Below are 11,742 nucleotides of genomic sequence, written 5' to 3'. Positions count from 1 at the left end.
GAAATCAAGTCATCTAAAGTGGAAAGAAAGAGGTAAATTTGTCTTTGCTTGCATATTATATAATCTTATAAATAGAAAATCTTAAAGATACCACTAAAAAACTGTTAAAATAATCAAAGTTGCAGAATGCAAAATTGTTATATATCAATTAGTTCTGCTTCCATACACTAACAGTGAAATACTGGAAAAAGAAATAACAAAAACATTTATTTTTACAATAGCATTAAAGACAATAAAATACTTAAATTCAATCAATGAAGTGCATATGCACAGTGAAAAATATGACATTAATTAAAGAAACTTAAGATACAAAAATGGAAAACTATCTCATATACATGTATTGAAAATTATTTAAAATATCCTATAGCCAAAGCCACCTATAAATTCAATGAAATCCATATCATAATCCCAGTGGCATTTTTCAAAGAAATATAAAATTCAATCCTAAACTTCATATTGAATCTCAAAGGAGCCCAAATAGTCAATGAAATCATGAGAAAGAACAAAGTTGAGGCAATGCACTTATCAAGCTCTACTACAAAGCTACAGTAATCAGAACAGTATTGTATTGGCATTAAAAACAGATACATAGGCAAATGTGAATCAAGAGCAGAGAACCTAGAGCACAGAAATTAACCCTCACAGAAATTAACCCTTATACATATCATAAAGTAGTGTTTGACAAGGGAACCAAGAACTCAATGGCAAAATAATAGTGTCTTCAATAAATGATGTTGGGGAAAATGAATATCCATAAGCAAAAAAAAAAAAAAAAAATTGGACTGCTTCCTTATACCAATGAAAAAAAAATTACATTAAAATGAATTAAAGGTTTAAACATAAGACTCAAAGCTTTATAATCCCCTTAAGAAAATCTGGGAACTACCTCCTTGACATAAACTTGGCAATTTGTTTTTTAAAATGAAACCAGAAGTACAAACAAAAGAAAAAAAAAACAAAAACAATATGTGGGACATAAAATTAAAAAGTATGTGTACAATAAAGGAAACCAACAAAAAATGAAGATGCAACATATGGAATGGGAGAAAATATTTACAAATCATTTTCCTAATAAAGGGTTAATATCCAAAATCTGTAAGTGACTCATACAACTTAACAGCAAGAAAACAAACAACCTAATACTGGGAGAAGAATAAATATTTTTCAAAAGAAGACATACAAATGGCCATCCAATACACAAAAATATCACTAATCACTGTTTACTAATCCTCAGGGAAGTGCAGATCAAAGCTATAATGTGATATTGTCTCACACTTGTTAGATGGCTATTGTAAAAAGACAAGAGATAAGTTTAGGCAAGGATGTAGAGAAAAGGGAATCCTCTGCACTGTTGGTGGAAAACAGTATGTAGATTCCTCCAAAAATTAAAAATAGAACTACTGTATGATTCAGCAATTCCACTGGATATATATGTAAAGAAAGTGAAAGAGTCTTGGAGGAGCTGAACTCCCATCTTCATTGTAGCATTATTCGTAATATGGAAAGCTATGGAAACACCCTAAGTGTTCATCTATGGATAAATGGATCTACATAGAATATGTATACAATGCCATAATATACAGCTATAAGAAAAGAGGAAACGCTACCATTTGTGACAACATGGATAGGTTTAAGTATACTATACTAAATGAAATGTTTCAGGAAGAAGAAAACAAATACTATATAATTTCTCCTTTATGTGGAATATAAAAAAGTTGAACACACAGAAACAGAGTAAAATGTTGGTTGCCAGGCCCTGGAATATGAGGGAAATGGAGAAATGCTAGCCAACAGGAACAAACTTCCCATTATAAGATGAAAAACTTCTGAGAATGCAATGTACAACATGGTAACTAGAGTTAATATTATATACTTGAAAGTTGTTAAATGAGAGTATATCTTAAATGTTTTTACTACACATAATTAAAAATTATATGAGATGATGAAGGTGTTAACTAATCTAATTTGGAAATCATTTTGCAATAAATTTATTTCACATCAACAGATCATACACCTTAACTTACCCAATGCTACATGTCAGTTACAAAAGACATCTTTGATCTAAATTTTACCAATTCATTAAAATAAATTTTAGTCAAGGATTGCTTTTGAAAAATTTTTGTATTCGGGTATAGCCAATTACCTATTTTGTTCTAGTTTCGGGTGAACAGTGAAGGGACTCAGCCGTCATATACACGTATCCATTCTTCCCCAAAGTCCCCTCCATCCAGGCTGTGACATAACATTGAGTAGAGTTTCATGTGCTATACAGTATATCCTTGGTTATCTTTTTTTTTTTTTTTTTTGCTTTTGTTTCTTAAAATTAATTACTTTCTTTTAATTGGAAGCTAATTACTCCACAATATCTTGGTGGTTTTCACCATACATTGACATGAATCAACCATGGGTGTCCAGGTATCCCCCATCCTAAAACCCCACCCACCTCTCTCCCCACCCTACCCCTCGGGGTTGTCCCAGAAAACTAGCTTTGAGTGACTTGCTTGCTTCGTGCATCGAACTCGCACTGGTCATCTATTTTACATATGGCAATATACACACTTCAGCGCTGTCCCTCACCTTGTCCCGTTGGCGCCTTCTCTACAGCGGTGTGCACAGGCATAGGTAGGGAGTTTTGGATGGACGTGTACACACTGCTACCTATATTCAAGGAGTACCTTTTTAAAACATTATAGAAAGTGTAAATTATAATTTCCACATTGTTCACTAAAAAGAAAACTATTCTTCACAAATATTTAAAACAACAGTCCAAAAATGGAACCGCAATTCTGACATCATTTGCATTAAGGAAAGCTTCTCTTTTGGTTGTTAAATAATTTAGACAGTGAGCTGAGCTGAATTTTTAGTTTTGCTTGTAACTAGGGCAGAAAGGCATGGTCAGTGGCCTGTAAAGCAAATTATGATTTAATGACGGTTAACATTCTTTTAACTCTAATAAAAATGAAATAAAATACTCCTGAAATAAGAAGAAAGTTCTCAGGTGTGACAGTAAGGCTTTAGATGAGATGGGGGTTTACCTGTTACACTGTTCCATTAGTGTGTATCCACAGGCAAATTTAGTGGAAGCAGAGATCCTTGTCCCTTCTGCGAATACTCACTCGGGTATGCGCACACCTGCTGGCCCAAGGCAGAAAATAAGAATGCGGGCTTGTCTTCCCTGTCCCTCACCACCTTGTTCAGCACTCCCCTCTATCATCCGTGGGTGCTCTCACACTTAATGTCTTTCTCCACTCTCCTCACCCAGCCTTTCTCTCTTCCTTGCTCCACCCTCTGTGTTCTGCTATTATAATAATAAAAATGAACCTGTTGTAAGACCATTGCACATTTGTTTCTTCTGGACGATTCAGGGTTATCTGGAGTTTTAAGACAGACTTCAGTGCATCATTTCACTCATTTCTAAAGCCTTGGAAATTGACCCATCTTTCCTTTTCTCCTTAACTGGATAACCATTTTTCTATTTCCAAGGGTTTCTGTGGTCTCAAGATTGGTTACAGACATGAGTTTAAAAATATTATAGTCATTCCATAATTTTTTCAAAAGTTGTATTATTTAAACTTTTATCTTTTTTATATAATAAGATACATTATAAATACAATTCCATTACATTACAGTAAGGTATTCATGAATATATAACCCAAAGTAATTTATATTTTAAGAAATATCCCCTATTGAAGCACTGGTCTACATCATATAAAACAACAAGTTTAAATTTAGGGTGCATTGTTATTCCAATAATGGCAACTCACCTACTGAAAACATCTATAAAAGTTAAGATTTTGCATGTGTATGTGTATACTTTATATGTAGAATATACATATAAATGTTTTAAGATATTGGAAATCTAACAAGATAGTGAAAAATTATAGGCTGAAATTTAAGAGGTGGATGTGTGGAAGTGCTGCTCAACATTTGAGACTCCATTGCCCCCAAGGTATCTATTCATTTCAGAAAACATCTGTGAACACAAAAATGGGGGAATGTTAACTGTCTTAGATGTCTAATAGGACAAAAAGTAGAGTTGAAGGCTGTTCATAGATAAAATACCATGGGAATTCCCAAGCACTTTGGAAAGGGACCCCAAATGAATACATTTTAAGATTAAGAAAGAGATACAAATAAAACTGCTTTCAAGGATTGAACCAAGGCTTTGCTTTACTTTGTTTCCTGAGATTAGATTCATATGATCCAAATAATGAGTTCAGTTCAATTCAGTTCAGTCGCTCAGTGGTGTCCAACTCTGCAACCCCATGAATCGCAGCATGCCAGGCCTCCCTGTCCATCACCAACTCCTGGAGTTCACTCAAACTCAGGTCCATTGAGTCGGTGATGCCATCCAGCCATCTCATCCTCTGTCGTCCCCTTTTCCTCCTGCCCTCAATCCCTCCCAGCATCAGAGTCTTCCAATGAATCAACTCTTCCCATGAGGTGGCCAAAGTATTGGAGTTTCAGCTTTAGCATCAGTCCTTCCAAACAACACCCAGGACTGATCTTTAGAATGGACTGATAATGAGTGCCTCTAGCCAAATAGCCAAAGCAAATAGAAAATTTCTCTTAAGGAAAACAACATTGTACTTAGTGTTCAAATTTTTTACCCTCTACATTGTAAAAATACAATGTTCATCATTCAAACAAAAATCTTCAATCACATTATGATAAAAGATGAGACCAAAATCCAACAAATCAATGGGAGACACAGACAAATTATCAGAATATTGAGATAAAGGATTATCACACAGAGACTTAGAAATAACTATGCTGAATATGTTAACAAAAAACAAAAGGAAGCATTCAAAGCTTTGTTAGAGAATGAGAAACAAAAAAATAAAATTCCAGAACAAAAAAATACAAGAATAAAAAGAATTCAAGGGACTTAATAGTTGTTAGAAATAGATGAAGGCATTGAATCATGAGAAAATATTGGAAATGAAGCACACAGACAAAATGATTAAAAATACATTAAAGAACATAAGACACATAGGGGATATTTATTTTTTAAAATCTGTCATACATTTATCTGCTACACAGCTTAATATTTTTAAGTTTTAAAATATGACCTAGAATATAAAAGAAAGAACAAGACTAGGGGAGAGAGAGAGAAGGAAAGAAAGAAATATAAAAGGGAAGGAAGAAAAAGAAGGAGGAGAGAGGAGAAAAGACAACTGAAGGAATGGGAAGAGAAGGGAAGAAACTGAAAGAAAGGGCAAAAAAACAAACCATAAGCAATATTTGAAAAGATAAGGGCTAAGAACTTTTTCAGAAGCATTAAAGTTGTCAAGCTACAGATTCAAAAAATTATATGAGCTTGAAAAACATTAAATAGAGTTCATTGGCATCTGGGAGATAAGAAGAGGAAGGGATAATTTATTACAGAAGGTTGTTATAAATTCTGTCAATCAAATTATTATTCATATAATATGGAAGACAAAAAGGTATCTGGGCAAAAATAATAACAGTAATAAACTTCAGTAGAGTACTTATTGGGTTATCTACTCTAACTCAACACCAGACTTCCCTGGTGGCTCAGTAGTAAAGAATCTACCTGCAATGTGGGAGACTTGGGTTTGATCCTTGGGTCGGGAAGATCCCCTGGAGAAGGGAATGGCAACCCACTCGAGTATTCTTGCCTGGAGACTTCCATGGACAGAGGAGTCTGGCAGGCTATAGTCCAAGGGGTTGAAAAGATTCAGACATGACTGACTGACTAAACTACTTCACTTTCAGATTCATGTCAATGTATGGCAAAACCAATACAGAATTGTAAAGTAAAATTAAAAAAAAAAAAAAAGAGTACTTTCTGGGTTATCTAATCTAACTCAACAATCTGTACATGCGTACTATTTTTTCTCGCAATTTATAAATAGAAAATTAAGATTGATAAATAGTGGTGTGAAGTCACACAGAGAATAATAGGTGACACAATTAATATTTGTTTGATATACGAACCCTGACTCTTGTCCATTCTGTTCCATTGTCTTGTTGACATGTAATTTCATTTTTGTCCAAAGAAAATATGACATTCAAGGTCTGTCATTTCACAAATACAATCCTATATTTACATAAGTGCTGTTGTTTCTTTCTTATATTCACTCACGTATTCATTAACTCAACATTTATTTATTTAGTACTTTTAGTGAGTGCTACATGTTCATAGACTTAAGTTATATCTTTAAAGGCTTAGGATTTTTCCCTACTTGTAAGCTAACAAGTTAGTGTGCCATGATTTCATATATGTTGACAGTAAAAAAACAATCCACTTAGGTCAAAAAGAATTTACTACACACAGCACAGCTGAGAACATGGACTTTGGATTAATACTAGTTCCCCTCCCCTCTTAATACACTCAGAAGTGCAGAGAGTGGCTTCAGAGGATTCTATACACAGTGAGTTTGCACCACTCTGAGGAAGCTCAAGCTTTAGTAAACCTGTCTTTTTTAAGAGAATGTGAGCGAAGATGCCAACTTTTGCCTTAGAGAGAGATATTATGTTTATTAAATTTGGAATAAAAAGAAAAATTCACCCTGTTTTGAAGGGAGAGACCATCAATCATTTTTCCAACAGTGATTGCTGTACAAAATCCTTGAAAAGATAATCCAGATTAAAAGGCTGTACTGCCTTTACTTAAAAGTGCAGAAATGAAAATAACCCAAGGAAATGTGTCTCAATAATCAATGAACAGGGGCACAAAAATTCCCCTTTGTGAAGCTTACAAAATCAGACAGAAACACTAAATATAATAAATAAAGAGGGATTTTAGTAGATTAAAGGTGATCAATGCTATGTGAGAAAAAGCAGAGTATATAAAGGAAAGTAGATTGGAGAGCGCAATACATATTTGAGTAGAGCAAAGTAAGCCAAGAAAAGAAGGTACAGAGGGGAGAATTAAAACCTTGAAGGAAAAATTTCCCTCAGTTCAGTTCAGTCACTTAGTCGTGTGCGACTCTTTGCGACCCCCTGAATTACAGCATCCCAAGCCTCTTTGTCCATCACCAACCCCAGAGTTCACTCATACTCATGTGCATCAAGTCGGTGATGATATCCAACCATCTCATCCTCTGTTGTCCCCTTTTCCACCTTCCCCCAATCCCTCACAGCATTAGAGTCTTTTCCAATAAGTCAACTCTTCACATGAGGTGGCCAAAGTACTGGAGTTGCAGCTTCAGCATCATTCCTTCCAAAGAACACCCAGGACTGATCTCCTTTAGAACTGACTAGTTGGATCTCCTTGCAGTCCAAGGGACTCTCAAGAGTCTTCTCCAATACCACAGTTAAAAAGCATCAATTCTTTGGTGCTAAGCTTTCTTCACAGTCCAACTCTCACATCCATACATGATCACTGGAAAAAACCATAGCCTTGACTTAATGGACTTTTGTTGACAAAATAATGTCTCTGCTTTTGAATATGCCATCTAGGTTGGTCATAACTTTCCTTCTAATGAGCAAGCGTCTTTCAATTTCATGGCTGCACTTACCATCTGCAGTGATTTTAGAGCCCCCCGAAATAAAGTCTGTCACTGTTTCCACCATTTCTCATCTGTTTCCCATGAAGTGATGGGACCGGATTCCATGATCTTCGTTTTCTGAATGTTGAGCTTTAAGCCAACTTTTTCACTCTCCACTTTCACTTTCATCAAGAGGCTTTTGAGTTTCTCTTCACTTTCTGCCATAAGGGTGGTGTCATCTGCTTACTTGAGGTTATTGATATTTCTCCTGGCAATCTTGATTCCAGCTTGTGTTTCTTCCAGCCCAGCGTTTCTCATGATGTACTCTGCATATAAGTTAAATAAGCAGGGTGACAATATACAGCCTTGACGTACTCCTTTTCCTATTTGGAACCAGTCTGTTGTTCCATGTCCAGTTCTAACTGTTGCTTCTTGACCTGCATACAGATTTCTCAAGAGGCAGGTCAGGTGGTCTGGTATTCCCATCTCTTTCAAAATTTTCCACAGTTTATTTTGATCCACACAGTCAAAGGCTTTGGCATAGTCAATAAAGCAGAAATAGATGTTTTTCTGGAACTCTCTTGCTTTTCCATGATCCAGTGGATGTTGGCAATTTGATCTCTGGTTCCTCTGCCTTTTCTAAAACCAGCTTGAACATCTGGAAGTTCACGGTTCATGTATTGCTGAAACCTGGCTTGGAGAATTTTGAGCATTACTTTACTAGTGTGTGAGTTGAGTGCAATTGTGCGGTGTTTGAGCATTCTTTGGCATTACCTTTCTTTGGGATTGGAATGAAAACTGACCTTCTCGAATCATATGGCCACGGCTGAGTTTTCCAAATTTGCTGGCATGTTGAGTGTAGCACTTTCACAGCATCATCTTTCAGGATTTGAAATAGTTCAACTGGAATTCCATCACTTCCACTAGCTTTGTTTGTAGTGATGCTTTCTAAGGCCTACTTGACTTCACATTCCAGGATGTCTGTCTCTAGGTGAGTGATCACACCATCATGATTATCTTGGTCATGAAGATCTTTTTTGTACAGTATTCTTGCCTGGAGAATCCCATGGACAGAGGAGCCTGGCAGGTTACAGTCCACGGGGTCACAAAGAGTTGGATGCAACTGAGCAACTTCAAAATTTCCCTAAATTTTGCATTTTTCACTTGATTTCATCTTAATTTGGTTGTTATTGGGAAATTCATATACTTAAATTAAGGCACATTCCTTAATTTATTTATTGCAGATCAAAGCCTCACATGAGAACAATAAGAAGAATGTAAAGGAGGAAATCTATTCCTAACTGTTTTGTATACAGTGTTTATTAGATATAGGTATATATACCTATATTTGGGGTTCTGTTAACGGTTATTTTCAAGTCCCAAAAATGCTACTCTGGTAAAGCAATTCTGAGTTCTCACAGTACACTGGCATATTATCTTGTAAATCAGAAACCAATTTTCTCAAGAGAATCTAACAAACAAAACTTTATCTCTAATCCTCAGAGCTTTACATTCACTTTGCAAGCCAATGGCCATGAGGTGAAAGGATTTCCAATCTTGACAGTGTGCCTTTTCCTTGCTTTTAAAAAAAAGAAAAATGTTTTTTAATAGAAGGATAATTGCTTTACAGAATTTTGCTCTTTTCTGTCAAATCGCAACATGCATCAGCCATACATATGCATACATCCCCTCCCTTTTGAACCTCCCTCCCATCTCCTTCCCCATCCCACCCCTCTAGGTTGATACAGAGTCTTGTTTGAGTTTCCTGAGCCATACAGCAAATTACTGTTGGCTATGTATGTTTCCATGTTATTCTTTCCATACATCTCAACCTCTCCTCCTCTCTCCCCATGTCCATAAGTGTATTCTCTATATCTGTTTCTCCATTGCTACCTTGTAAATAAATTCTTCAATACCATTTTTCTAGATTCTGTATATATGCATTAGAATACTATATTTATCTTTCTCTTTCTGACTCACTTGACTCTCTGTAACAGGTTCTATCTAGGTTCATCCACCTCATTAGAACTGACTCAAATGTAATCCTTTTTATGGCCGAGTAATATTCCATTGTGTATATGTATCACAAATTCTTTATCCATTCTTCTGTCAATAGGTATCTAGGTTGCTACCATGTTCTAGCTATTGTACATATTGCTGCAATGAAAAATGGGTTACATGTGTCTTTTTCAATTTTGGTTTTCTCAGAGTATATGCGTAGGAGTGGGATTGCTGGGTCATATAGTGGTTTTATTCCTAGGTTTTAAGGAATCCCTATTCCATCTTCCGTAGTGGTTATATGAATTTACATTCCCACCAACAGTGCAAGTGTGTTCCCTTTGCTCCACATCCTCTCCAGCATTTATTGTTTGTAGACTCTTCGATGATGGCCATTCTGACCAGTCTGAGGTGATACCTCATTGTAGTTTTGATTTGCATTTCTATAATAATGAGTGATGTTGAGCAGCTTTTCAAATGTTTGTTAGGTATCTGTATGCCTTCTTTGGAGAAACCTGTTTAGGTCTTTCCCCTGTTGTTTTTGATTGGGTTGTTTGTTTTTATGATATTGAGTTCTATGAACTGCTTGTATATTTTGGAAATTAATCCTTTGTCAGTTGTTTCATTTGCTAATATTTTCTCCCATTCTCAGGGTTGTCTTTTCACCTTGCTTATAGTTTCATTTACTGTACAAAATCTTTTAAGTTTAATCAGGTGTCACTTGTTTACTTTTTTTTTATTTCCATTACTCTAGGATGTGGATTATAGAGGATCTTGCTTTGAATTATGTCACCGAGTGTTCTGCCTATGTTTTCCTCTAAGTTTCATAGTTTCTGATCTTACATTTAGGTCTTTATCTCATTTTAAGTTTATCTTTGTGTATGGTGTTAGGAAGTGTTCTAATTTCATTCTTTTATGTGTAGCTGTCCAGTTTTCCCATTACCATTTATTGAAGAGGCTGTCTTTGCCCCATTGTATATTCTTGCCTCTTTTGTAAAAAAATAAGTTACCCATAGTTGCATGGGTTTATTTCTGGGCTTTCTATCTTATTCCATTGGTCTATATTTTTGTTTTTGTGCCAGTACCATCCTATCTTGATAACTGTAGCTTTGTACTATAATCTGAAGTCAGGAAGGTTGATTCCTCCAGCTCCATTCTTCTTTCTCAAGACTGTTTTGGCTATTCGGGATCTTTTGTGTTTCCATATGAACTGTGAATTTATTTGCTCTAGTTCAGTGAAAAATGCCATTGGTAATTTATTAGGGATCACTCTGAATCTGTAGATTGTGTTTGGTAGTATAGTCATTTTCACAATATTGATTCTTCCTACCCAGGAACATTGAATATCTCTGCATCTGTTTTTGTCATCTTTATTTCATTAGTGTCTTATAATTCTCTGTGTACAGTTCTTTTGTCTCCTTAGGTAAGTTTGTTCCTAGATATTTAATTCTTTTTGCTGCAGTGGTGAATGGGATTGATTCCTTAATTTCTCTTTTCGATATTTTGTTGTTTAGTATGTAGAAATGCAACTGATTTCTGTGCACTGATTTTGTATCCTGTGACTTCACTAAATTCACTGGTTAGCTCTAGCAATTTTCTGATACTATCTTTAGGGTTTTTTATGTATGGTATCATGTCATCTGCCAACAGTGAGAGCTTTGCTTCTTCTTTTCCAATCTGGATTCCTTTTATTTCTTTTCCTTCTCTGATTGCTGTAGGTAGGACTTCCAGAACTATGTTGATTAATAGTGGTAAAAGTGTATACCCTTGTCTTGTTCCTGATCCTTTCATCTTTTCACCATTGAGAATAATGTTTGCTGTAGGCTTATCATATATGGCCTTTACCATATTGAGGCAGGTTCTTCTATGCCCATTTTTTTTTTGAAAATTTTAATCATAAATGGGTGCTGAATTGTGTCAAAGGCTTTTTCTACATCTATTGAGAAAAGGAAAGAAAAGAAATTAAGAGAAAAAGGAAAGAAAGAAAGAATAGATATGTAAAATTAAATAGAGATAGATGAAGAAGATTTATATACATTAAAGATTAACTGCAAGGGGAAAAGAACAGTAGGAAAAGCAAAGAAAGGAATAAATGTAGAAAAAATAATAGGTTTAAAAGAATTAAAAATTAAAATTAAAAAAAAGAAAAGAAAAGAAAAAGAAGAAGAAGAACCAAAAAAGAAAGAAAGAAAGGAAAACTACACAGAACTGAAAAAGCCCAATATAGAGGCAGAGGTTTATAACAATAAAACATGTGACTGAGTAAAAAAAAAAAAAAGGCTCAAAA

The sequence above is a fragment of the Oryx dammah genome, unplaced genomic scaffold (assembly GCF_014754425.2).
Source record: "Oryx dammah isolate SB20612 unplaced genomic scaffold, SCBI_Odam_1.1 HiC_scaffold_15, whole genome shotgun sequence".
In the NCBI taxonomy this organism is placed as follows: Eukaryota; Metazoa; Chordata; class Mammalia; order Artiodactyla; family Bovidae; genus Oryx; species Oryx dammah.
This window is presented reverse-complemented; position numbering follows the sequence as displayed.